The 25,755-nt window shown below is 45.0% G+C and overlaps 1 protein-coding gene across 1 annotated transcript in view; it reads right to left on the bottom strand.

Annotated features, from left to right (window-relative positions):
• LOC308290648 (deoxynucleoside triphosphate triphosphohydrolase SAMHD1-like) overlaps nt 1-25,755 on the bottom strand; it is a gene marked incomplete at its 3' end in the record, with an annotated part of 439,146 nt that overhangs the window by 376,473 nt on the left and 36,918 nt on the right. The window lies entirely within an intron of this gene.

Below are 25,755 nucleotides of genomic sequence, written 5' to 3'. Positions count from 1 at the left end.
CCGTACATTTTTCAATATTGTGCGTTTATTGTGCGTTTAGAGAAGGAATAGATTTATACATATTGCCTCTGTCGGGGTGGAAACCTCACTTTTCAGGATTAAAAGTAGCAAAAAATTCATTGCTTGGTGTCGCATTTCGTGCTTGTGGACCTGCTACTTTTAAATGCCTTTGTGACGCTCTTAACGTAATCAAGTAAGGACGTTAATTCAGGCCAAAAAAACATTAAAATGTTAGAATATGGAGATGAGAGGAGAGGTTCCCTGTCCCAGACAGCGAGGACATTATTTAGCATTAGGGCTGGTGTGTAAAAAAAAAAAAAGGTTAACGTGTCGCACATACTGTAAATGTATTGTGTTCTGGTGCAGCAGGCAGCACATCGAGGGCAGCTGGACATGCGCTTAATTCCCCAGGAAGCCCCATCGGTGCCGGCCGGTCCGGGACTGCAGCCACGTTACAGCTGCATGTGTGTGTGTGTGTGCATTAATGTGTGTGTATGTCATTCCTCACCATACTCTGCATACATGGCATGCATGCATATAAGCAGCTGTGTGTGTGTGTGTGGTGTTGAGACAGCTGTCTGCATGGTGTAGCGGCGCGGAGGCGGGGCGATGAGAGACGCGCTAGAGCTGTGACCTCGACGACAGGTGACCCCTTTCCTCTTAGTGCCCCCCCCCCTCCCTCGTCACCTCTCACCCCTGCCGTCTCCACACTTTCCTCTCTCTCTCTCTCCTCGTCCTCTGGCACACACACACACACACACACACACACACACACACACACACACCCAGAGCCAAACAGACTGGAGTTCATTGGGATGTGTGGGGGGGTGGGGGGATTGGACATCAAAGGACCACTAAAGCCCTGACCAAAAATACCACTTGCCTTTTGCCTTCACAACATTGTTGTCCACTTGACTAGAACCTGAAGTGGTTTGTTCATAATGTCTATGCAAAAATGAAAAGTTTTTGAACCACAGATTTTTATATTATAAAGATATTTTAGACGTGTCATGTTTTTAAAGAGAAACGAATATTTCTTTACCAAAGATGTGCCTTGTTGTTTTCCTGCCATGTGTAAATAAAAGTTGTTTTTTTACATATACATGCGTTGTGTGGCCTGGTCGTGATTTTGCAAATGTTTGAAGAAGAGTTTTTGTGTGTGTGTGTGTGTGTGTGAGAGAGAAAGTCGCTTTCCAAACTTTTCAGGTCTTGACCCAAAAGATAGATTAGATTAGACGTTGCCTAGGACCCAAACTAGTGAAAACTGAAGCTATACAAGCGCACAAAGTGATGATTGTAGATCGGCTATTTTCACTACTTATTAAACATTTGTTTTCTAATTTATGGAATTTCTTTGATTTTTATTTATTCATTAAATTACTTCACATCACTTTTTAATTCATGGAAGTTAGCTTTTTGGGGGAATGGACAAAGCTCTAGTCTACGTCTCCTCCCGGTGGGGGCTCCTCACTGGCAGGTGAGAGTCAGTAGGATAACACAGCAGTGACCACAGAGATTAGTGTGGGGAGGAATCAATTGGCATAATGACTAAATTGGGGTGAAAATCTATATAAATAGCAAAAGGCAGCTGACAGTGAGCTAACCTATTATTATGCATCATGTTTTGTGTTATGGAGCTCAGCACCTGCCTTTAAATGGTACATGCACGGCCCTTTTGATCTTTTCGCAAATAGAAATTCTAATTTCAACAGCCATTGTTCTCCAGTCATGTAGTTATAAATAAATAAGGTTAATCACAAGTCTCTGACAGCTAAATGCTGGAACACCGCAGTGTGTGATGATGTGTGCATTAATGTGGGGAGTGCAGGTGTGTGTGCACGTGCGTGCGCGCATTAATGTGGGTAGTGCTGCAGATAGGTTTATGTCTGGGGAGTTGAGTGAGTAGCAGGGACACCTGTACACACCTGCCCACACCTGCCAGGCTGTCAGCATGCAGCACACACACACACACACACACACACACACACACACACACACACACACACACACACACACACACACACACAGAGCGCACGTGTTACCACAAGGAGGAGGAGGAGGGGGGTGGAGGAGGATGGTGGGGCAAAGGAACAACTCACCTTCAACCTTATTGTCATGTTAACGCGTTTACAGGTGTAAAACTGAGTGGAATCCTTTTGTCATACAAGATAATTAAGTAACGGCAGAAAGGTTTGCACTCACTCTCGAGACTGGAGACGCACCAAAAGTAACAGCCAGGTGCGAGAGGTCAACGTTTAAAGTCCACAAATAACAGGAGGCTCGCACGCTGACAAAAGGTTCTTTGTAATTATTGTTTATTTGATATATCATCAGCTGATGGCCGCTCAGCCAACAACTTCCACCTGAGGAGAAATACAAACATGTTTGGTTTGACAAGCAAATGCACTGAGTGCAATATTAAGTGTAATGTCATGTGTCAAGAGTGCAATATATAGGTTAATTGAATAACATTTTACCTGTTTCTGTTCTGTCTTGTCTTCCAGTGAAATTGGGCTGGACCATTAATATAGTCTGGATGGCAGAGTGTGATGTGCTCGTAGTACTAGTGTAATGCTGTAGTTAGTTGTGTGATAATATTCAAAATATGTTCTAGAATGCACCCCATAGAAGTGTGCCATCTAGGACCATTAGCTCAGCTGAGTATAAAAATCACACTCGTGTGAACTGAGCGGTGGTGTGTGTGTGTGTGTGTGTGTGTGTGTGTGTGTGTGTGTGTGTGTGTGTGTGTGTGTGTGTGTGTGTGTGCAACAGCGCCCCTCCCTTAACATGTGTGGTCAGAAAAGGTTACTGCAGGCTACAGACAGACAGACAGACAGACACGGAGACACGGAGACAGACAGACAGACAGACCCACACACACGGCCACGTATAGGAGCGTTGTGACCACCGCTCAAAAAGGCTGCCATTATCATTAGACAGAGTAGTGTGTGGAAAGCTGGACACAACCAATGTCCTGAATGCTACAGAATTTGTTATGTTTGTCCTTTTTTTTGCCATTTTTGCACCGAATCATGCCTCTGTACTGATTTCCAGACGCTAATTGGGCCAGCCTAACTCAGGCTTTAGAGTTTGGGATATCTGGGGATGTGTACTATGGCACCTCTATTTCTTTCTGCACAAAGGGTAGGCCAGGCCGTAAGCCGCAGGCCCACATGACAATAAACAGTGTGGCAGACATGCATTGCAATCCAAACATAGCCTAATCATATCCTCACTTGACCTGTTATCCTGCTGTTATTTCCCCTTTTTGATATAAAGTTTTAAAAAGTGCCATGAAAAGAATCTCAAATTACAGGCCTAGGCCCTAGATTAGAAGTTGTTCCAACTGTGGAAACATCCGGATAATGAGCTGCACTTGCTCTTAATTATCACTCATTTAGGCTCCTTCACAGCTCACAGTAGGCGTGGAGAAACTACTGTACACCGTTGCTACATGTCTGGGTTCTTCCTTTGTTTCAAGGGTTTTGCCTTCAAGACAAGTATTCAATATGCCTTCTTTAGATGGAGACGGAAAAGAGGGAGACGTTTCCCTTTATCAAATTAAATCTAGGTTAACTTGTCTGTCACTCACTCATACTACAGAAACTAACATGCAAGTGGCATGTCCCACAGGACTGTGCTGCACCAATGCAACACCATACATACAGTAGGCTATATACATACTAGTAAGCCTCAGGGCAACAAGCACCATGTCTTGGCCATCTGGCCAGTGATGTATATCGGACCAGTTAGATATGCTGTGAGAGCCCAAACATGCTTACTCAGTTATTCGTTATGTGAAAGTCCTATGATGTCTATGACATCTGACATCATACCCTGTTATGCCCATACTGTACATGGAGATCCCTGTCTGTAGAACCAGCCACACAGATATGGGCTGTCTTGGCCATCGGTCTTGGCCATACATGGATTCTGTTGTTAGTGTGGTATGTGGCCGATGTGACCTCTATATATGGGCATTCCCATATGAAGTCCTGTTAGATATGGGCTTAATATTGATGGCATCAGGGATCTCCATGTATGGGCATAAAAGTTCCCCTGACATCACAGTGAAGTCAGAACGTGATGTCAGAGCGGCACACCCATTCTGTTAGAGTGGTTCTTCTGACATCACAGTGACGTCAGAGCATGACGTCAGAGCATGACGTCAGAGCGGAAAACCCATAGACCGTAAAAAAGTGGGGATGGATGGATGTTCACAAAGAATGTGTGGTAAAGTGACAAGAGACATCTATGCTATAAAGTACACTTTTATACTGTATTCACTGTATGTAAACCAGTGCAAGTAACAGAGTGAGCAAAACAAGCGTGGACATATTATTTACAGACGAAGCAGTTTTGTTTTGAAGCATCGCTGTATAATGATCCGCTGGCTCCGCAACAAAAATACCTGATCCGCTTGACTCAAACTGTCATGTTTCCCCTCTCAGGGGGAAATGTAATCCAAAAAGGTCTTCCTTCTTCACGTGGCTGGCACGGAGCTTAATCCCCTCTCTCCTCACGTAGGGCCGAGGTACAACAAGGGCATGTAAGGGGAGCCGGTAATTGGGAGCAGGTGCAAGTTGTTGTCCAACAACAGACCACCTCAGTCAGTCCTCTCGCCGTCCACCCAGAAAACATCGACCCAAGTTATCTGTGTAGCTTTATCAGAGTTTATTACCCGGCTTAGTTGAATGCTTGATTCTGATTGGTCAAGCGCTGAAATTAAGCAGTGAATTATAGGAGAATAATGACCGCTCCGCTCTATAACGGACCACTGCCTAATCAAAGGCTCAGAACACCTGCTACACTCTGGCTGCGCTGTGTGAATTTAGTAAAGTATCCAATATGTCAGCCATGTAAACTAAACGTTGCTCTCAAGAATGTTTTTCAAAACATTTGAGTCAAGAAATAGACGACGCAGTATCAGAAAATGGATTCTATTTGATCAGCACTTCCTTGTTTTCCAATGCGACCGCGTTGCGCTGGGAGGGACGCCCAGCGCAACACTTGTGGAACACTTTCAAGCAGTCTGTAAACATTTGTTTTGTTTTTAGTTTTGAGTCAAATTAATAATTTTATTGAGTAGCCGGGTAAGCGGGATAACATCTCGCTCAGCGGTGATTATCGAGTGATAGGAGCCCTTCAGGTTGATATGCCACCGGCGCGATATGTTATCCCTTACATATGCTGTAGCTCAACCTGAAGCCCCCCAAAAAACCTTAATATCTTCCCCTGGCCAGAGTGGGGATTTCCTCTTGGATATGCAGCCAGATGTTTGGTTTCCCACGCGGGACGGGAGACCCGGGTTCGAATCTGGGATGTTATACATTGGTGTTGCCATGACCCGGATCTGGTTCCCCGCCGGTACGGCGCGGACCGGTCAAAGGTTAGCGGAGTATAGCTCTGCAGGACTCTACTGACTGAGGCCCGAAAGGCTAATGTCTCCCCTTGCCAAGGGGGATTCCCTCTCAACCCATCTAGACCTGGAACATTTTGTAACTATACCTTTCCAGACAGGAACCCCCTTTGGGGTTGTTGTTGCTATGTACACTGTACAGTAGCAACATATAGCATTGTTTTGTAATTTTTGAATAAATATTTGAAGTTTTACAGAAAACTAAAGACGTTTCTTCAAATACTGTACCTTCTAATCTAAACCATGTAGTTTTTTCAAGCTTTTTCTAAAATGTTCAAAAAAATTGCAGATGTACAAGCTCCCAGTGCGGCACAAAGTGACACGCTGTGAGCTTGGACATGTGATAATGGCATATCCAACATATAAAATGAAAAAGGCATACATGCAGATGCTTTCCCAGATTCAAAGCCGGGTTTGAATCTCGGGTGTTACACAATGTGCCTGCTTGTTGTGCCACCCACTATAACAAGCTCACATACAGATGTAAAACACTGGTTTCTTTCAAAACTGGCCTGAACAATCTATCAGTAGACCAACAAGGGGATATAGAAGCAAATTCCCATAGAGTCTTTCCTTTTTCTCCGTTGTACCATATGGTGTTTTGTATTTGTTGATCATTGTGTTATTTTTCTGCTATGTTGATGAATTGAATACATATACTGTAGGACCACAATGGAAACACAATGTCAACTTCCTATTGATTTGACTATTTGAAGATCCGGATCCAGTTCCACGGATCCACCCCGGGGTCTCTTCCTAATAAAAATAGCCAAATCAATTGGAAATGTTCATTTTCATGAAAGAAACAAAAACTAAAACATTTGGCCTACATGGGGTTTGGTGATGTTCTAATGGTGATGTCTGAATCATCTGCTTGTGTTTGTTTACAGGCTAAGAGAGCTCCTCCTAAGCCACGATGTAAGTCAATGAGGAGCATATTCTAAATCAGTGGTTCTCAACCTTTTGCTGGCCGCGACCCCCAAAATAATCATATTTTAATTGGGGACCCCCCACCCTACAAGCACTTGGAGTTGTAAGACTTGAGGAATTACATTTCTGACAAATAAAGTATTCAATCAATCAAAACAGTGTTGTCCGTAGCTTCTACAGAACATACAGTAAAATGCTCTGCGTTCATATCCATGTGTTAGTCCAAGAGTGAAATAATTCATAGTTATAGGAACCAAATGGACCCTTATGGGACTGAAACTGGACCCTTACAGAAAATTCATCAGTTTGTCACTTTGAGAGGCCCTGCATGGCTAAATGATTGATAGTTAGGAACCATTACCAAAGGGGCCCTTATGTGATTGAAACTCTCAGAATGTACAAATGGAACCAAACGGACCCTGATGGGATTGAAACCCTCAGAGTGTACAAATGGAACCAAATGGACCCTTAAGGGATTGAAACTCTCAGAGCGTACACATTGAACCAAAAGGACCTTTACAACAAATCTACAAACATTACAAACATTTGTCACTCTGAGAGAGGTTCCAGAGGGGTCCCTATAGGCCCCAGCTAAATGACAGTACGATAGTTAGGAACCAAATGGACCGTCACAGGCCAAACGCACTCGTAAAAAATGAACACTCTAGGGTTTTTACTTGTGTGCAGGAGTGTGGAGATCACTGATCCCTGACGGACAATGCTGCTGCTCGCTGTTTACCCCCCCTGTCTCTTTATTGGTCATCCCTTTCACCTCTGACCTTTCAGGGATAGAGAGGTCTCTGTGTTTAGGAAGAGAGGCACAGCAGCACCGGCTATGACACGCACACACACACGAACGCACACACACACACAAACGCACACACACATCACTGGGGACAGCGGGAGTGTCGGAGGTGGGCAGGAAACGGTGTGTACCCCCTCCGCGAGGCCATATCCTGTCCTTGGGTAGAACTGGCTTATTTGTCCAGAGATCTGAGCTCTTTGTGTGTGTGTCGGTCACTGTGTGTGTGCGTGTGTGCATTCATGAATGTGTGTGCGCGACTGCGCGTCGCATGCATGTATTCCTGCATGTGTGTGTGTGTGTGTGTGTGTGTGTGTGTGTGTGTGTGTGTGTGTGTGTGTGCATATATAGGAGACTTCCCCTCAAATCAAATTTCCAGCCATCCTTAAACATGAAGGCACAGAGAGTATGAAAGCCCCTACAGTGAGCTCAGTATCTCTGCCCGCCTCGCCTCGCCTCCAGAGGCGTCAATTGGGTATGGCAAGGTACGGGCAGCTGCCATTACCTTGGCTACAGGGGAAAAAATAAAATTAATTAAAATTAATTCATCGTGCCTGTTGATAAGGTATGGCAACATGACTGGTGTCTTGCACGCGCGCCTCCGCTGGCGTGCAAGACACCAGTCATGTTGCCATACTGTAGCTTTTGCCGAACTGACGCCTCTCCTATCCTCCCAGGCCACTTGGCCGGTGGAGCCGGGGAGCACATGTCATTGATCAAACCTCCTCGTTTGGTTGCAACATGTGGCATTCCTCGGCTAAACTTGCTACTCCCCGCCGATTCGAAAAACAACTCGGCCAAAACAGGACTCTCATTCTTCAACCGGACAGCCCCCCCCCCTGACCCCCCCCCCCCCCCCCCCTCTACCACCAGCCATTAAAACATCAACCTCAATTCTTCTTTTCTCTTTTCCAGGGACCTTTAATCACTTTAACCAGCGTGAACCCTCTCTACAACGCGTCCCTACTATATATCCTGCAGGCAAATTCATTCAGCACAAGAACAGAACACAGCACAGATCTGCAAGCTCACTATGTGTTCGTTGCCTTAAGACGTATTTGGTGAGCTTGCAGATCGGCATGATTTCGCAGATGAGATAGGGATTTGGTGTAGAGGGGAAAAAAGGAGCAGACCTATTATAGGCCTAGTATAGACAGCCGTGGGGCCCAGAGTCAAGAAAGTATTTTTGATTGATTGATTATTTTATTAGACAAAAATGGAGAACAGTACCAGTATAGCCAATACAATAAAAAATATAGTACAGTACAAGTGCAATTAAACGCCCTGCCTAAAAGGAACATGCCAAATAAGTCCTTGTGGTGCGGGGCGTTGTGTGCTTGTAGATCAGCTGTTTTCAATAGTTTATATCATTTTAAAAATGATAAATACAAAACAAACGGTTTTGGACATACAAGGTTTCCACCCGACAACGACGATATACAGAGTAGGGTTTAAGTGGTTAAAAATATAAAACTACATTCTTCTTTCCTTACAGCGGCCATAACCACTTCATTATCCTCAGTTTGCCATCTCTCTCTCTCTCTCTCTCTCTCTCTCTCTCCAGCATCTCATGCTCATCACACGGTCCTCATTAGGCCAGTATATGATGCCTACTAGCAGATGATCTGAAAATGACACCGCGACTGTGGCGAGCAGAACTTCCCCTAAAAATAAAAAAACTAGCGTTATACTAGAGCATGCAGAACCGCGGTGGCGCCTTATAGTTAAAACCTCTAACTCCGACAGTCAGTCATGGACGTTGGCACCAAAGCCCCCACGGGGCAGCAGTCATTGTGTAAGAGCATTGTGGCCTGGTGTCTGTGTGAGAGTGTTTGAAACCCTAACCCAGTGACTTAACCCTCCTGGCTGGAATGTGATCCCCCAGCCATGTCACCATGTATGCTCCAACCCACGCTGCACTGTCAGTCCTGCTGGCTCCGACACTATTATGCTGGCTCTCTGCTTTTAGATAGTGTGTGTGTGTGTGTGTGTGTGCGTGCGTGTGTGTGTGTGTGTGGGTGCACGTGTGCGTGCATGTGGACAACAGTGAACCCCTGGCTCACTGATTCTAGTGCGCTTCCACCAAAAAGCAAGGTGCATGTGAGTGTGCGTGCATCTGTTTCCATGTCCTTATGATTGTGTTAAATTTATTTTTCTCCACACACGCTCATACACGTGCAAACACACAAATACATACACACGCATGCACGCATGCACACACGCACACTCACACAAACAGCTGTGGCCGCACCCAGATGCTTTTTATCAGCTCTTTTGGATGGGCTGTGTTTATACAAGCCTGACAAGGCACTTCCTGTGTCCCAAATGTGGAGAGAGACAGAGAGACAGGCAGAGAGACAGAGACAGGCAGAGAGAGAGAGACAGACAGACAGACAGACAGACAGACAGACAGACAGACAGAGAGATAGTCACAGAGACACACACAGAGAGAGAAAGAGCGACAGACAGAGAGACATTCCCAGTTGAAGGGGAATACCACTGAATCAGCCTTCATACTTCATAAATGTTATAGCGATGCTGACATTAAATATAATCTCAACTTGCTGTGCTGTCGCCACCCACCACTAGAATCAAGACAACACAGTCTATGCACCCTACACTGCAACATACCCCAGGGATCAATTTAACTCTTAGTGTACAAATGGAACCAAATGACCATTTGGTTCCATTTGTGCCCTCTCAGAGTTACAAACGGCTAAATAAACACTTGTGATTTGACTGCGTGCAGAAAAACCCTGTGTATGTGATCTGTGATGTGGCTCACACATTGAATTCTCTGGTTGGAAATTGATTAGGACAGATGGAAAAGAATGATCTAACTGCGGACTGACTGACCACGCCCACGATGATTATTGTTTGCGAGACTGAAAATAATGAAATGAAGCTCATGTAACCTAGCCATGCACAAACCCTTAACGAAGCAGCCTACAGCCTCGTGTAGCAGTATATACTTTGTCGTACAGATAGGATCATAACTCTCGGTTATTTACGGCGAGTTGTGCCATCATATGACAAAGTATCATTTTGGTTTTAGACTACATATGTCACGGTGAGACTCAGATATGGGACTCAAAACACGGAACAGACTCTCCAGAGGCAGAGCAGGTCAGATACACAGGGATTTATTCTCCAAAACACACATAGACAGGACTGGAACACAACACCACAACAACATCTATAATCTGGAAAGGGAACACAAGGAAGTGAGGGTTTAAATAGACACAGGACTAACACATGATTGGCTACAGCTAAACAAGAGACAGGTGAACACAAATTGCTAATCACAGGACAGGTGAGACAAGACAGGTAGCGGCAACAAGGCAAAACAGGAAACACTGGGATAACACTACACAATAAAGGCACACACCAGACAGTCCATGACACTACACAAGATTCCTGTTATGAGTGGAAGTTACCACCCCAGGTTGGCCTTAATTGAGATTCCAGAATGCACTCTGTCGAGGTGCCAACTTGCGTCTTGTGCACAAGTAGGCCATGTATGAGGTGCACTCACCACTGGCATCACCACTGGCGATGCCAGTGACATCACCAGGAATGCTGGTCCCTCATTGGCTGTTATTGATGACGTTGCCAAAAATGCTGGTCCCTGATTGGTTACGGGCTTAAACAAACACAGCTACCTACTTACCTACCTACCATACGCAGCCGAACACAGTACTGCATGCTCTGCTGGCGCAAGTAACTAGAAATGTGCAATTCTGGGAAATTGCAGGTGTGGTTGCACTGAGGTGACCAGTGCAACCAAAGATTGCTCTGGTCTAGATGAAATAAAGCCGGACAAGAACAATAGTCTGGTTACCCTATAAGCAAAAACACGAATAAAAGTTCTGAAAAATTGAAACTTTGGTCGAAGTTCTTACCCATTTTCTCCCCAATTTAGTTGTTATCTCAGCAGCCATAACCCACAGCGACGCTCTTTAAATATTTTTAAGCATCCTGCGCGATAGAATCACATTTACACTGCATCTAAAGACTCCACCTTTTGCACAAAAAACGCGCATTTTTACCCCAATGTTCCTAGCAGCTTCTCCTGAACCTATTGTATTCGCAAGATGTACACTTTGTAGAAAAGTAATGTGTGGCTTTACTATGCAAATCTTTCCCCAGAGTCTTTCCCCAGAGTGTTGCTAAAATGAAAACATTGAAATAATGAAAATAAAACATTGGCAGGCCTATTATAGTAATAATAATAACACAATTAGGCCAAAACTTTATTTTTTTCACAAAACTTTTTTTTTTTTCAAAAAACTTTTTTTTTCAAAAATCTTTTTTTTCAAAAAACTTTTTTTTTTCTCAAAAACATTTTTTTTGTCTCAAAAAACTATTTTTTCTCAAAAAAAAATTTTTTTCTCAAAAAAATTTTTTTTCTCAAAAAAAGAACTACCCATATTTGCCCATTACAAATCCATTTCATTGCTGGTATACCGCGAGGGCCCCCGGAGGGGGCCCGAGCTCTAGATTTGAGGGCCCCCGAAGGGGGCCCGAAATTCTAGTTAAGCCAATTGATGCCAATTTGGATTCCTACTGAGTCCCCTGCCAGTAAGGAGCCCCCACCAGGAGGACGTAGAGCCTTAGGGCCGATGCATGCTCCACTTTTAGAGACAAATTTATTTTGGTTCGTTTCGGGGAGTCACAAAATCTCGGCAGCACCGAACCTCTGAATGACTTCATATTGTATCAGGATACTCTCTTTGTGTTGAGATGAGAAAACCGAAATAAATTCGGCTCTAAAAGTGGAGTATGCATCGGCCCTTAGTCCTACTACTCCCGCCCAACACTGCCTGGTGACAGGTGCATAGTATTAGGAATACATGCAGTGATACACACTGCTCTGGTACACTGGTACACACTGGTGTAGGATAAAAAAATCGCACCAGTGCGAAGTGAGCAGTGCAAACACGACACACGTGCATATCTCCTTGGACCTTTCTGTCCGTGACCTCAGTTACTTTATATGTACATGGAGATCCGTACTATATACGCACAAAGTGAAATATAGGAGCAGTTTGCACCGCTCAAAAATGAAAGGGGTCAGCTTAGGTGGTTCGGGCATCTAGTACAGAATCTACAGATGCCTCCCTTCCTAGGAAGGTCCTCGATGCACGTCCCACTGGGTGGAGGAGACCCCGTGGCAGACCAAAGACCAGATGGAAGGATTATATCTCCACACTGGCCTGGGAACGCCTCGGTATACTCCCGGAGGGAGTGGAGGAAGTTGCTCAGGATAGGGAACTATGGAAATCCCAGTTGGAACTGTTACCCCCATGAACGGATTTCGGATAAGCAGTTGAAGATGGATGGATGGATGGATTATATATTGACATATATATTAACAGTATATGCAAAAAGTACAGAAGTACAGTACAGTTATAGTTAGTCTAACAATAATGCTAAAGTGAAAACACATTGTTTCCATTGTGGTCCTGTGTATTCAATTCATCAAGTCATATAAAGACACACAATAGAGATCATCAATACTAGGAGCAGTAAACGTATATATTTACAGAACACCAGTGGGGGGTCAACTCATTTATTTTGGCGAGCTAGAAGACTTGTCTGTCTAGGTCCAGCTGTAAATTACTGACAGGTGCTCTTTTATGGCGGTCTTTAGGGAGGGCAGGGACTCTGGGAGTCACACTTTTTATTCAGTAGAATTTATTCATCCCCACGTTTGTGCCGAATCTGGGGGAAGGAGATCAGTGGAGCTCCTTAAACCAGTCCAGTGTGAGTCAGTGAGCCTCCAAGTAATGTCTGCAGTTTCTGAGTTTTTGAACATATGGCAACAATGTGTCGGTCCCCACAGGTCCCCCTGACCCACACACACACACACACAGACTGACGCCGGCCAGTGTTGCCAGAGTTTGCGAGAGAAACAAGCAAGCAGGTCTATGAAAACAAGCCCAATTGAAGTGACTATTATAGACCTACAGTATATGAAGCAGCTATTTGAAATATGCATAATGTCACAATGCGTGGCATCGCGACACGTTGTGAGCATGTAGATCTGCTATTTAAAAAAATGTGAATGTGAGAATGTGAAAATGTGCAAAAGGTGGAATGATTTTTTAAACATTTGAACAATATGAAAATGTTTTGAGAATCGCACTGGTTCAAATAACGTTCCACATGCAGCAAGCCCAGAATAAGCAACTAACACTTTAGAAACGACCAATATTTACAAGCGCAAAGCCCAAAGTGGCTTGTAAGAAGCAGACATGGCAACACTGGCCCCCTGACCCACACACACTGACGCCAGCATGTCTTAGTGAGGTAACGACGTGTTTCCTCCTATAGCCTCAGTGTTGAGAGGTGTGTGCGCGTGTGTGTGTGTGTGTGTGTGTGTGCGTGTGTGTGCGCGCGCGTGTGTGCGTGCATGTGTGTGTGTGTGTGTGTGTGTGTGTGCGTGCGTGCGTGCGCGTGTGTGTGTGTGCGTGTGTGTGTGTGTGTGTGCATGAGTGTGTGTGTGAGGGGGAATGGGTTGGGGGGTCAGTGCACAAAGCTGGGGATCAAGTTGCATGAGTTAGCTCGCGTAATGTAAACAGTACCCCTAAAAGACACACACACACACACACACACACACACACACACACACACACACACACACACACACACACACACACACACACACACACACACGCCCACTCTTCGGCGTGCATGCTCATTCACACATGTGGACTGACACATGTGCATGCATGCGCACGTGCATGCACGCACCCACCCACTCACCCACATGATATGACATGCACACGTACACACACACACACACACACACACAATGCAGGGCACATCACATAGAAGGGGGGATTTTGGGGCATTTGTCTCCCTGCCACTCCAGGCTGTTGTAAAGCAAAGGTGAGTGTAATCCTGCTCACACACACACACACACACACACACACACACACACACACACACACACACACACACACACACACACACCACACACACACACACACACACACACACACACACACACACACACACACACACACACACACACACACACACCTGTGCTAGACGATGAGTCAGAGAGAGAGAGAGAGAGAGAGAGAGAGAGATTCTTTTTTATTTAAAAAAATATAATAATAAGGGTGTCTCATTTGTCTCATTTATTCATAAGGGTGTTTGCTTCATAAGTTCTTTCAAACAATCAATCACAAACTACAATTCAAAGCCACAAAAACATAGTTTAGACACAGTGTTGATTTCGTTGACTAAAACTATGACAAAAATGTTTTGTCGACTGCGTTTTTTCAAACACGAAAACTAAATAAAAACGTAATAAAAACTAAGCTGTGATGACTAAAACTAAGACTAAATATATTGACAATTTCTTCAACAAAATAAAAACTAGACTAAAACGTTAGGGAGGGACTAATGGAGAAGAGAGTCCTTTTATGTTTTGCTTGCTCTCAGGTGTGCTTCAGTATTTTGGCAGGCCTTATGATGCCATCAAGGCCTGCCAAAATACATTTTAGTTGACTAAATCAACTGTAGATTTAATCGCCTAAAATCTTATGATATTTAGTCGACTAAATATGACTAAAACGAAATTACATTTTAATCAAAAGACTATGACTAAAACTAAACCAAAATTTGCTGTCAAAACAACACTGTTTAGACGAAGCAGCACATCAACAAAAGTGTTTTACAGAGGAAAAAAAAGGTACACCTTCATAGTTGCCATATATCTTTCGAACACATCCAAGTCCTCCATTTGGCCATAGTATTTTATATTCAACCAATACTCATGCTTTAACTAAACTCTTAAAACTAGGCTACTAAACTTTCCATTTTTTCTTTCCTACTCACAGTAGATAAACTGCCAACTTTGCTTTCCAAATAAGAACTAGAACTGCACTCTGTCGAGGTGCCAACTTGCGCCTTGCGCCAGCAGAGCGCGCCATTAGGTGCGCTCTGGCGATGCCAGTGATATGCCAGTGATATCACCACTGGCATCACCACTGGCATCACCACTGGCGATGCCAGTGATATGCCAGTGATATCACCAATGGCATCACCACTGGCGATGCCAGTGACATCACACTGGCATCACCAGCCGAACGCAGTACTTGCACGCTCTCCTGATGACAGAGATGCAGAGACAGAGATGCAGAGACAGAGAGAGAGAGCCCACAGGGGCCTGAACTCTGCCTCATCCCCCAGGTCACATGGTGTCAGGTCAGGTGGGCACTCCACACTGAGAGAGAGAGCTGCATGGATGCAGGATGGAAGGATCACGAAGGAAATACATCACATCGTCACTGACAGGCAGAAACCTCATATCTCCAAGTGGCTTCACCACTGGCATCCCCACTGGCATCCCCACTGGCGATGCCAGTGACATCACCACTGGCATCTGACTGTGAAGATGATCATCCCTGAGGGGACAATAAAGACCAGGCACGTGCACACATACTGTCTGTAAATCCGTCTGTAAATAGTGCCCTTTCCCAATCATAAATGCAGTTTTTACTATGGCGAAAGAAATGCAAATGCCCTCTTTCCATGCCAAGAGAATTGCCTTGTCCAAACTCTCCTGAACTTGAATGCAGCGTCTTATGTTGAAAGAATTGCCCTCTCTGTGTAGAAATCAAGCACCAAAAAAAGCTGACCTACAAGCTCACAATGTGTGATGCTATTTTCGATATTTTCACCAAAAGGCCCTTTTAGAAATTTCAGCCCCTGCCTCTCTAACATTCTCTGCACGTCCGTGATAAAGACTATTATTATTATTATTATTTCAATACTGCCAATGATCTTTGCTCGAGTCAACAAGACCTGCCACTGCCGTCTGTCCTTTGATTAATTTTGTAAATTTTAAAACAACCTTTCAAAAAGACGTTTTTTGAAATCCGAATCCTGCCAGCTAGCCAGGGGGGCATATTTGGGGTTTGGGGGGGGAAGAGCGAAGAGTGGGAGGCTCTTTATCATCCTGTAGCCTTGAGGCCCAATGAGATCACTAGGAACTGTCACTGCGCTTTTAAGAGTGTGTGTGTGTGTGTGTGTGTGTGTGTGTGCGCGCGCACGTGTGTAATATCATATCGGAGGCCTTGTCAAGAGTGTTTTAATGTTCGCAGCGTCACGCATGCGGCCCCCTGACTAATGTGACATTCCTGGGCCATTAGTGACAGACACACAATACGGCTCGTCGCGAGAGACAGACACAGCAGAGATACGGAGACACAGTGGTGGTCTGTCCTGTCCTGTCCGTTTGTCCCCATGCGGGACAGGAAATGTTGTTATGCTGACCTAGTTAACACACAGAGAGGGGGATTACCGTTCAATTTAACAGCCTCACATGTGTCATTCCTATAAGGCCACGGACCGGACTGGGGAAATGTAGGCGACACTGTACATACAGTACACTACATGCTAGTGGTTCGCAAGCCTTTTCATGTCAAGGATCCCCCGGTATTACAATGTATTTTTGACCACGTACCCTCATGCACTGTCAGGGACCATCGTACAAGATAATTGCGACCGTAGGTCGCAGATTAGTATGTGAACGGTCATAGCTTGTCCGTATGTGTGTATCTCTGTCTGTCTGTCTGTCTGTCTGTCACGCCTGACGCAGTGGTTCTATGGGTTTGTAGCTCTGACATCAAGCTCTGATGTCACTGTGATGTCAGGGGAACCACTTTTAACAGAATGGGTTTGCTGCTCTGACATCACGCTCTGGCTTCACTGTGATGTCACACTAACAGAATCCCTTTTATGCCCATATATGGAGTTGCCTAATATCATCAATATTAAGCCCATATTTAATAGGACTTCATATGGGAATGGCCATATATGGAGGCCACATCAGCCACATACCACACTAACAGAATCCATATGACCAAGACAGCCCATATCTGTGTGGCTTATTCTACAAGCAGGGATCTCCATGTGTGGGCATAAAAGGGTATGATGTCAGATGTCATAGACGTCATAGGACTTTCACATAACGAATAACTGAGTAAGCATGTTTGGGCTCTCACAGCATATCTCCATATACAGTACATGGATCTCCATATATGGTTACCAGGGGTCTCCATATACATGGGTAACTGGTCCGATATACATCACTGGCCAGATGGCTCGCATGTCGTCCTGAGGCGTCTTACTAGTAATAATAACTTGAATTTATATAGCGCCTTTCAAAAACCCAAGGACGCTTTAACAATACAAAAAGCAATCAACAAACTATTTGCCAAAAGCCTGAGTAAACAGATGTCTCTTCACTGTGGACTTGAAAGAGTCCAGTGATGGTGCCTGGTGAGTCGCCATGGGGAGAGAGTTCCAGAGGACAGGGGCTGCCTACTACACTGGAAGCTCTATCGCAGAGGGTCCGCTTTTCAATGAGGTTGTGGGTTCAAATCCATAGTGGTGCAGCTGCCTTTGTCAAGCATCTAAACTAACCTGTGTTCAGGGCTGGAAAGCCGGGCGGAGAGGGTGATAATATCAGTCCCCTATAACCCCGCCCGTTCACTCAGATCAGCCAACACAGGGAAGCTGACAGAACCCTAGCTAAAAACCCCAGGACAACGATCCACTCGTCCTAGACTCTTCACCCAAACTGTGGAATAAACTCCTGGTTGCATTTAGAACCGCAGAATCACTCAATTCCTTTAGCTTCTGCCATGGCCTGAAGAGTCATCTATTCAGACTCCACTTTAGCCCATAGCACTTACTGTAGCATATGCCCACAACCATACAGTACATGTAATTTACATAGCAATTCTAATTTTTTTATGATGTTTTTACTGAATAGGTGCTTGGTCTAGCTATTTCTCTTAGATTATTTCATTCCATTTGATGTAGTGGTGTTGATGTACTGATACTGATGTATTACCTTGCTTATTGTAAGTCACTCTGTGCTAAATGCTTAAATTGTAAATTGTACCAGTGTACCAGAGCAGTGTGTGAGGCTCTGTGATTCCATCTGACATGAAGAAGAGATGTAGTAGGATGGCATCGTGCCAATTATGGAAGGGATGTGGGCACATCTGGAAAGGTTTTATCTGGAGATTCTGGGGGTCAGATGGCTCTCAGTGTGTGTGCACCCGCGAGTGTGCGTGCGTGCGTGTGTGTGTGCGTGCGAGTGTGCGTGCGTGTGTGTGTGTGTGCGTCACAATGGGTGTATATTGGGTGGCACTAGAAAGGCGGTCATGTGGGAATCCTCTCTGCAGCGTCCTTGGGAGGAAGAGGAGGGGGGGTGGGGGGGTGTTTGTTTTCTTTTGGGTTCAGTAAACATGCTCTCTCTCTCTCTGCATGCAGTAATGACTTCACTGTGCCTGTGGTGTGTGTGTGTTTGCATGCACCGTGTGCACGTGCGTGCACGCGTGTGTGCGCGCGCGTGCATTTACGTGTGAACATCCTCTCTGTGAAATACAATTCAATTCAATTCAAAGGAGCTTTATTGGCATGAGAAAACATACGTTTACATTGCCAAAGCAAGTGTCACAAACAAAATAAAAACAGTTGAAAATGGGGAACATACACTGCATCATAAAGATGCTGCATCGATAAAAAAAAAAAAACCTGTTGATATCACGTGCGACAGCGTCGCTGCTGTTTCACTCAGCTCTGTGCGTGCGTGCGTGCGTTCGTGTGTGCGTGCGTTCGTGTGTGCGTGTCACATGCCATCCTGTTCGGGTTCGGGCCCTGGCCTGTAGCTTGTAATCCGAGTGCAGAGATTAGAAACAAAAACAGCGGAGGAAGAATGTCTTTGGTTGAAGAAGCCAGCGAGGAATTTATAATGGTCTTCAGGCTGTTCTGACCTCTCTCTCTCTCTGATGCATAGACACCCCCGCACCCCACCACCACCACCACCACAACACACACACACAACTATAAATACAGCTATAAGTACATGTTGTTACTGCCGGACGTTTACATTGAGCGTATGTTGTGATACGTCCCCCCCATCTGTCCCCCGCCTCTCCGGATAGGATGGTCCCAGGCACGTGCACACATAGACATCAAAGGGGGCCCTTTCTATCCGTCTTTAAAAATCAAACCTCGGTTCGAAGTGGAGCGGTGAATCTGAGCAGCTATACTGTGTGTGTGTGTGTGTGTGTGTGTGTGTGTGTGTGTGCCTGCACAACAGCGCCCCTCCTTTAACATGTGTGGCCAATCAAGGTATTGCCAGGCTACGGACATAGCCAGCCACATAGCCACATAGCCAGCCACAGACATACCTGTCTATTGGGAGCGCTTTCACCGCTCCAAAAAGTGTCCTCTCCAGACCACGAATGCTGTTTTTACCATGGTGAAAGAAATGCAAATGCCCCCGCTTTCCATGCCATACCTGAAGGCAGCATTCAAGAGAATTGCCTCGTCCAAATTCTACTGAACTTGAATAGAGCATCTTATGTTGAAAGAATTGCCCTCTCTGTGTAGAAATCCATGCTGCCACATCTCTTGTATCGACTTGATTATGCTTAGTTGAGTGTGGTATAACGCACCGAAGATAGCTGACCTCCAAGCTCACAACGCGTTGCAGCGCGACGTGTTGTGAGCTTGGATATTTTCACCAAAAGACCAAAAATTTTCACCAAAAGGCCCTTTCAGAAATGTCAGCCCCCATGCCTCTCTAACATTCTCTGCACGCCCCTGGTGGTCCGCATGGCAGCAGCAGCAGTGTGTGTGTGTGTGTGTGTAACTGTATAATGTGTGTGACAGCTTGTGTGGGATATCAGGGAGCGGTTTTAGGAGACGGGACAGATGAGATGACACCCCCGTTTAGTGGAGGGAGAGAGAGACGGCGGAGGTAGCTATAGGCCCTTTCAGACACAGTTCCTGTTTCAGAGGGACAGCTGTAGGGGAGACGCGAGCCGAGCTGCCGCGAAAACGAGCAAGCTGGTCCACCACCACCACCACCAGACAGACTGGCTGAAACCCCCCACTCTGTCACAGTCCAGCAACCTGTCCCTCTTCCTGTGTGTGTGTGTGTGTGTGTGTGTGTGTGTGTGTGTGTGTGTGTGTGTGTATGGGTGTGCGTGTGTGCATGTGAGGGCCAAATGTCCCCAAAAGTTTAGTAGGAATTGAGAAGAAATGGCAAATATTTGGGCCAGAAAAAGGGCATTCGTAAAATCTCCTAAAATGTTGATGTCCCCACACGTATAGTAATGCAAATGTGTGTGTATATGTGTGTGTGCGTGCGTCCATGTGCATGCATGCACGTAAAGAGGGGACTTTGCACTCACTCACTCACTCGCGCACACACACACACACACACACACACACACACACACACACACACACACACACACACACACACACACACACACACACACACACACACACACACACACACACACACACACACACACACACACAGGCAAAGAGAGGGGGACAGGTGTGAGGGACAGGAGGTGCCGAGCGGCCCGAGGCGTGGTCAGGTGGTGACACACCTGTCCCTACTTGCACGAGAGGGTCCGGTTACTCACACACACACACACACACACACACACACACACACACACATACACACTGACACCGAGTCTGACCATGTGTTCTGACATGCACGGGCGAGCACGGCCAGCTATGGTTTCTCCAGCGCGTGCATGCCCCCCCCCCCCCCCCCCCCCCCCCGCGGAAACGAAGAGACGATTCTTCCCCGGCCAAGGAAAGCAAAGGTGCATGGACTTCAAAACTCTAATGGGATCACCATGTGAAATGAGGTCTAATCATGCAATATGACTGATGATGGCTCATTTTACATTTTATTTCCAGCTACAGCACCATACCTTGTTTCCACAGATAAATGTTACAAAAATACTTTCACAAATAGCCAAACTACTGTGAGCGTCCACAGTTTGGGAACCACTGGCTATTAATATTATTGTATTTTTGTATATTCTTTCTCACTGTATATACATGAAATTTGTCATTTCGTCATTGTGCGGCCCTCACTCAGGAAGCAATTAGGAGTTCAGAGTCTTGCTCAGGGACAGACATCGACACAGTGCTGGCCTGGAATCGAACCCAGGACACCCAGGCTGCTCTGTCTCACTTACTAACCACTCAGCTATCACCGCCCTATTACAGTAGATGTGTAGCTTTACAACTCAAGCCGTACGCTGTTATGTGTAGATTAGTCCTTGCGACATCCTAGCGATTTGGTTCTCAAAGTGGGGTCCGGGGACCCCCAGGGGTCCTTGAAGGAGTTCCAGAGTGTCCCCAGCTAAAAGATAGTTGGGAACCAAATGGGTCATTTGTACACTCTCTGAGTTAAATTAACATTGATTTTACAATAACAGATTGGGGTCTCAGAGATAGAAGAGTTAGAAGGGTTCTTGAAATGAAAATGGTTGAACATCACTGCTAGAGCTGTACAAATCTTCTCTTATGGGGATAACTGGCATATCTTTTCAAATGAGGGTCCGTGGGCTGGTAGGTGTCAATTTGTGGGGTCCTTGACATGAAAAAGTTTGAGAACCACTGTCCTAGCGTCATGTCCAGGGGGTGTACTTGCACATCATGTCCAGGGGGTGTACTTGTAAAGCTGCCTCACGCTACAGAAACAGGAGATAGGCTCCTGGGGCCTCAAGGCTCAGCAAGGCTTACTTATTTACAACTCAAGCCGTATGCTACTTTGTTTTGTGTAGATTATGTGATTATGGAAAAAAATGTGAGGCAGAGAGAAGGGGAGGGGGGGGGGGGGGGTGTCAGGACAAAACGTCCGTACACGTTGATTTAGTGTCGTTCTCCGCGTTACGTCTTGTCCGTCCACGCTCCGCCGTGTGGCTTCTGGCGCTGTGGTTTGACCCTTGTAGACATTCCACTGTAAAACATAACTCTGAGAGTGTAGGGTTGGAACCAAATGGACCCGTAAGGGCATTAAGTACTTTTGTACTTGTGCCTCGGAGTGACAGACAGATACGTAAGGGTCCCGATAAGTCCCGTAAGCACTGTTTCTCAAACGTCGTCTTTGTGTCAAGTAAACCCCAAATTGATATATGTATTTGGCCGAGAACCCCATCTGAAATGTCTTGTGCCGGCCAGCCCCAGAGGAGAAGATTTTGGTTAAAAAATAAATTATTTAAATAATTATTCCAAAGTTGCCAAACATTTGCGATATATATATTTGTATTTTTTCAAAAATGAGCAGATTTACCATCTGCTATTTGTATATCTGTTGCTATTTCTTTTTGTGAATTAACTGCATTTGCTGGGGACCCCCTGGAACCCTCCAAGTCTCAAGATCAGTTAATGGTTGGATGAAGGCTACATTTTCAAGGGCATAATGTTTTTCTTTTTCATATACAATAAATATACTGTATTGTCAATTCTGTAATGAATGTAATGAATCTTGCAGCATTGCTGAGCTCTCCAACCGGCTATAACTACTAATTGCTGGCCCTAATTTTAACAATAAATTGAGTTTGTAGGTTCCAGTTGCAATCCATAAAGATCTAACCAAACATCTACATATTTACACATGGTACTGTATATCTATCCGGTATTTGGCCGAGAACCCCTATCTGAAATGTCTTGTGCCAGCCACCCTCAGAATAGAGAAAAATCTAAATTATTCCAAAGTTTCATTTTCATATATAATTTATATTCTTTCAAAAATAGAACATTGTGAATCTGCTATTTTTGAATAGCCAACGTATAAATGGATCAAGTTGTTAAAATGGTTGTGATGCTACTTTTGCATGGGGACCCCCTGCAATCAATTTAATTAATCTTGCAGCATTGCTGAGCGCTCCAACCGGCTAACTACTAATTGGAGCTGGCCCTAATTATAACAATACATTGAGTTTGTAGGTTCCATTTGCAGTACCCACATCTTTTTGTTTGTTTTTTGTGTTATATTTTTGGAGCTGTGTGAAACACAGGCTCCCTATACGTGGCCGTGTGGGTCTGTCTGTCTGTCTGTCTGTGTGTGTGTGTGTCTGTGTGTATGTAGCCTGAACTTCCTAAACTTCGGCACGCTACTAGTCCCACAGTTTTGCCACCACACACTCGCGCCATATGTCAAATCGACCGGCTTACTCGGGAATCGTGGGCTAGTAACTTGCTAAGAGAAAGGTTCAATAGTTTAATTGATATTAATTTATTAGTGAATTAATTTTCCCCATTGACTTATAATGGGAATCGCAAAAACTCACATTCAATTATTTGTCTCTCGCAAACCATAGGGGCTAGAGTTTCAAGACTTGGAGAGGAGGTTCATAATGATTTCAAGGATTAAATACAAAATAATTGTGTCATTTGGCCGCATGGTGGCGCCATAACACCCCACTTTACGTTTTGGCCTGTAACTCTTGAACCGTAGGTCGGAAAATTAAAAATATTTTTTCCCTGGATTCCTTGGGTCATGACGCATCTCCCCATATAGGCCACGCCCATTTGCGCCATGATAGATTTTCCGCCATCTTGAATTTTCTCCAAAACACACTTTTTGCTCCTTTTCCTACATATTTTCTTCAAATGTCACAAAAATCGGTACACATGATCCACACACACACACACACACACACACACACACACACACACACACACACACACACACACACACAGCTCCACTTCACACGGGTGTGATTTTTGGAGCTGTGTGAAACACAGGCTCCCTATACGTAGCTTTGTGGGTCTGTCTGTCTGTCTGTGTGTGTGTGTGTCTGTATGTAGCCTGACTTCGGCACGCTACTAGTCCCACAGTTTTGCCACCACACACTCGCGCCATATGTCAAATCGACCGGCTTACTCGGGAATAGTGGGCTAGTAACTTGCTAAGAGAAAGGTTCAATAGTTTAATTGATATTAATTTATTAGTGAATTAATTTTCCCCATTGACTTATAATGGCAATCGCAAAAACTCACATTCAATTATTTGTCTCTCGCAAACCATAGGGGCTAGAGTTTCAAGACTTGGAGAGGAGGTTCATAATGGTTTCAAGGATTAAATAAAAAATAATTGTGTCATTTGGCCGCATGGTGGCGCCATAACACCCCACTTTACGTTTTGGCCTGTAACTCTTGAACCGTAGGTCGGAAAATTAAAAATATTTTTTCCCTGGATTCCTTGGGTCATGACGCATCTCCCCATATAGGCCACGCCCATTTGCGCCATGATAGATTTTCCGCCATCTTGAATTTTCTCCAAAACACACTTTTTGCTCCTTTTCCTACATATTTTCTTCAAATGTCACACAAATCGGTACACACACACACACACACACACACACACACACACACAGCTCCACTTCACACGGGTGTGATTTTTATATTTATCTTTTATACAGTGTAGTACAATTATATATGGTCATGCATAATGCATCGTAGTCAATAAAAACCTCAATCAATCAACGTGTGTATCAGAATCAGAATCAACTTTGTCATATCCCAGGTTTACTGGTACCCGAGGATAGGATATAAGGTGCGGTAAGTACCTGATTTTACAGTGTACTGTAACTGTATACGTCCCAGAGATTTAAAAAACAAAAGAACATCAAACGGAGGTCGGTGGTCCTAATGCATGATCAAACTGGGGGTCCTTGAAACGACAAAGGGTTTGGGGTCGTAAGCCCTACAACAACATAACAGGATGCCCTCCCCCCCCGCCCCCCTCTAAAGAACCAGAATCAGAGTGGGTGTAAGGAGACACCGCTGAGTGGCACATGCATGCATGCATGCATGCAGCAAGAGGTAGAGATGCAGGGGGCAGATAGGCGTCTGGGCCTGGGGTGTGGGTTTCAGGCAGGTGCATGTTGTTGCCTTCCACTGAATCGCCTCCACTTCCCCCAGGGGACGAGAGAGCACAGCCATGCAGGGCAGCACAGGAGGAGAGAGAGAGGGGACAATCTGTGCCACTTCTCTGCAGTGTATAGGGGCACGAGTACGTACACACACGCGTGCGCGCGTACGCACACACATGCATTCCTGGGCGGTGTCCCCACTCCAAGGCTGAACTTCTGCCGTCTTTGCCAACAACAACTACAATGACAACGACACCAGGCTCACAAGTTAATAATAATCTAAATTGTTTAAATAATAAATGTCTAAAGTTGTGCAGAATATCGTGAAATAAAGCCACTCTCAAAAGCGAATCTTGTAGCATTGTGAGCCTGTAGATTGTCTAATTTACCTATTTTCTGTAATGAGGGCGTAGCCACTTAAACCCTATACTTAGTAAACTAATAGTTGACCGGGATCGGCTTTTGTCAACCTTTGCACAAAACCTCTCCACCAAAAATAACCAATCTACAAGCCGACCTGCAAGCTCACAATTGTTTAGTTCACCGATCGTCTCTTTTTCAACAAATGTCCACCCGGGAATAGTGATGCTAGGCTTCAAGTGATTCATTTCAAAAGTATGTTTGTGCGGTGCTCCTGGAAGGAGCTAAGCTCCAACATCTGGATTTGTCTCGGCCCCAAAAAATGTCTGAGCCTCAAACATTTCCAGGCTTTGAAGAGTGGCCTACATCTGGCCTACATCTTGACACAAAGCGCTCTATGGCTCACTTCACACTAGGTGTGATGTTTTTGTAAGTTCGGGACCCTGCGGAGAAGACACCAAATGAAGACACTCTTTATCTCTTTATTATGGGTGCCGAGCTGAAAAAGGTGT

This window comes from Nannobrachium achirus (genome assembly GCF_963921795.1).
Source record: "Nannobrachium achirus genome assembly, chromosome: 9".
In the NCBI taxonomy this organism is placed as follows: Eukaryota; Metazoa; Chordata; class Actinopteri; order Myctophiformes; family Myctophidae; genus Nannobrachium; species Nannobrachium achirus.
Note: the sequence above shows the minus strand (reverse complement) of the source record. Positions and strands in the feature narration are given on the sequence as shown.